The following is a 3,485-nucleotide window of genomic DNA, read 5'->3' as shown; positions in this document are numbered from 1 at the left end:
AGCAGCTGGAACCTTTAACCTACTGGTTCGTGCAAAACTGATCATGACGTGTAACTGAGGAGAGCTGGGGGGCGCTGACTCCTAACACGAATAGAGGAGACTGAAGTCAGGGATGTCAGATCGACCTGTTCCTATAGCCTATCTGCTATCTGGTGTTTAGAGTACATGTTGCTAGAAACTAAAGGCCATCAGGGCAAAGGCTTCTTGTCACTAAAGACTAGTGTATGCATATATTTCTTTATGTATTGCGTGGAACTGTGAGTTTTCTATGGAAACTGGTTCAGTAAATCACTTGCATGGAGACAGAAAGACTGGACTATATCTTCTGCAGGCAGGATATGTTTATCCTGTTCGTTAGCTAGGAATGTGGATCCGGGGAGCTGAACAGATAACTTGTGGGCAAAATACCATCTTGGCAGGCAGGCCGTACTGACTGAGCCGGGCACCGCGTTGCTTGGCAGGAAGTAAGGGAAGGGTCAGGGATGCGGGCGGGGCTGCATCTCTCGGAGTGTTTCAGGAGGCTTGAGGCCTGGATTCGCGTCCGGGCCCTGTGGAGCCTTAGAAACGGGTGCAATTTTGACAATTTAACATGCACCATGTAAAGACGTTGGCAACATAGGCCTAGAAGCCTAATTCACGTTGCTTTCATAGAGGACTAGAGAACTGACATATTAACGTTGGACGCAAATGCATATGCGTCTTCATATTCGGTCATGGAGGGAAATTACATGTACATGGAACGTTGGGGTACACGTTAGGGGACACACTTGACCATAAAAATTTCAATTACCTCAGATGGGGGTGCTTTATTTGACAGGGGGCCCTCTGGGTCTCACTGTCCTTCTTGTCCTCTGCAGCCCTGGGCTGGCTGAGGCAAGGGAGAGAGGGGCAGGTTACCTGCTCCAGACTGGGTCCCACCTGAGAAGGGTCCACCGCCATCAGAGGCTCTGTCAGGCCAGGCCTAACAACCTCTGGGGCAGTTCCTTCATCAGGGGTAAGATCAGTTCCCTGAGGAGGCTGATCCTGTCCTAAAGTCTGGTGAGGGGGAGATTTCTCTTCCTCCTCCATGCTCTCAGTTTGTGTGGAGTTATCCATCATTTCAGGCTTCACAACACACATATCAGTTTGAGTTTGGGCTGTGGCCATCACAGCCCCACCAACCTTTTCAGGAGGAGACTCAGTTTGGGTTTCTGCTGTTATCATAACAGCTTTGCTATTCTGTTTAGGAAGAGCTTCTGCTAAAGATGGGGCAGAGAGTATCTCAGCCCTACCAACCTTTTCAGGAAGGACATCTTGAATTGGGGCTGTAGCCATTACAGCCCCACTAACCTTTCCATTGGAATTTACCATTCTAGAATGGGTTTCCTGTTCAACCTCAGCCCAGGCTGAGATTTCCAAATCATTACCAAGTAGGCAGTCTACAGGCAAGTTTGATGACACTGCCACTCTCTTTGGGCCAATGACACCTCCCCAGCTGAGACTTACTACTGCCATGGGATGATTTGTTTTGACGCCATCAATGTTTGTTACCTGGTATGTGGCACCTGGTAAAAGTTGCTTAGAGGGGACTATACAGTCAGCCACCATGGTGATGCTAGCCCCTGTGTCTCTAAAAGCTTCAACTTTCAAACCATTGATGATGGGTTCTTGTCTATATTTGCTCAAAGTATTTGGGCAATCAGGGAAGTTGGCAAACCCCATGCCAGTCTCATAAACAAGATCATTTGGTGATGGGGACCTGGATAGGCCAGGGTCCACCTGAGCTCCAAAAGTAAACCCACCCAGATTCCTGGGTGTGCTCCCACTTCCTGGGGGATTACTGCTAACAGTAATAGGAGGTGTTGGAGCTGGCTTTGGAGGTATATTTTCTTTATTGCCATTCTTGGGACAACAGCTGTCTGTTTTGTAATGCCCAACCTGTTTACAGACATGACAATAAGGCTTTTTCTCAGTTGAAGAAGTGTCTTGGGACCCACCCCCATTCTTGGAGTTTTGGGGCCCTGGAGAAGTATTTTCTTTACTTTTATCCCCACCCTTATCTTGAGGCTTGGTAGACTCCTTCTTCTGGTTACTGTCCTGATTCTTAGGCCTAATCCTGGTTCTGACCCACTTGTCTGCCTTCTTTCCCAATTCTTGGGGAGAGGTCAGATCAGAGTCCACCAGGTGCTGGTGTAAGAGCTGGTTCTGACAATTACTTAGGATCTGCTCCCTCATAATCAAATTATACAATCCTGTAAAGTCATGTACTTTGCTGCCATGTAGCCAACCCTCCAGAGCCTTAGTAGCACAATCTACAAAATCAGTCCAGTCCTGTGTCTGTGTCTTCTGGGTGTCTCTGAACTTCAACCTGTACTGTTCAGTGGTTAAGCCAAACCCATCTATTAGGACACTTCTCAGGACTTTGTAATTGTTTGTATCCTCATGTCTGACAGTGAGGAGCTTATCTCTCCCTTTCTCTGAAAAGGAGTACCATAAGATTGCTGCACACTGTTCTTCAGGAACCTGCTGTACCATGCAGGCTCTCTCAAGAGCAGTTATCCACTTGTGGATGTCATCCCCTTCCTTGTAGGGGGGCACAATCTTTGTCAGGTTTCTACTATCATAGGACCTGGGTTTCTCTTTAGGAATATTGCTGCCACCAGTGGCATCTAAGCCACTCAATTTTTGCTCTCTTGCCAAGGCAAGTCTAGCTTGGGCCAAGGCTACCTCCTCCCTCTCTATTTGGAGTTTGACAGCCCTCATCCTGGCCTTATGCTCTAGCTTTTGAGAAGCAGTCATGCCTCTCCGAGATTCTCTTGAGGCACTAGAACTATGAGAGTCCCCTGAGGGAGATCTCACTCTTCTGTTGCCTGGGAAAATGCTCTGATGGGATCTGGGGAGGTGCTGGCCCTCTCCATTCCCCAGTAGGTCTAAGTTGGCCTGGCTAAGCCTGGCAACTACACCTTTGTTAATCCCTAGCTCCTGATCTTCAGGTTCTTCTATGTCTGAACCATCCTCCTCCTCTTCTTCCTCTTCTTCTTCTTCCTCCTCTGGAGTGGTATCAGTTACAGGGGGGTTCACTCCATCTCCTGACTCTAAGGGAACTGCATTCCCCCTCTCTAAGTCATCCTGCTCTAGAATGGCTATCAGGATAGGACTGGTGGGACTTCTGCCCCTTTTTAACCCTCTTGATATGCGCAAGGCAATCAAGTCCTTTCGGGTCAATTTGTCATAGCTGGAAGCTGCCTTGGTAAGGTCAACTGTCACAGGAGCAGACCCTGAGGCTTTTCCTGTGTCAGACATGACTCTAGTGTGGTGTAAGTGATGCACCTACCTACACTAAGTGTTTCCCTACTGTACCTTGCTAGTGAGTTGTAGTCAGGGTGTGTTAATCCCTTTAATCTACAACTACTAAGTTCAGTAGAACCTAAATATGCTAAGCTTTTGATTTATATGTACCTAGAGGTACTTGATGTGATCTTTCAATTTGATACAAAGATTGCAAT

The 3,485-nt window shown here is 47.6% G+C and overlaps 1 pseudogene; it reads right to left on the bottom strand.

Moving 5' to 3' along the window:
* Positions 1-1,000: 1,000 nt before the first annotated feature.
* Positions 1,001-3,282, bottom strand: LOC147662109 (uncharacterized; annotated as a pseudogene).
* Positions 3,283-3,485: the final 203 nt, after the last annotated feature.

The sequence above is a fragment of the Lissotriton vulgaris genome, unplaced genomic scaffold, assembly GCF_964263255.1.
Source record: "Lissotriton vulgaris unplaced genomic scaffold, aLisVul1.2 SCAFFOLD_2730, whole genome shotgun sequence".
In the NCBI taxonomy this organism is placed as follows: domain Eukaryota; kingdom Metazoa; phylum Chordata; class Amphibia; order Caudata; family Salamandridae; genus Lissotriton; species Lissotriton vulgaris.
This window is presented reverse-complemented; position numbering and strand designations above follow the sequence as displayed.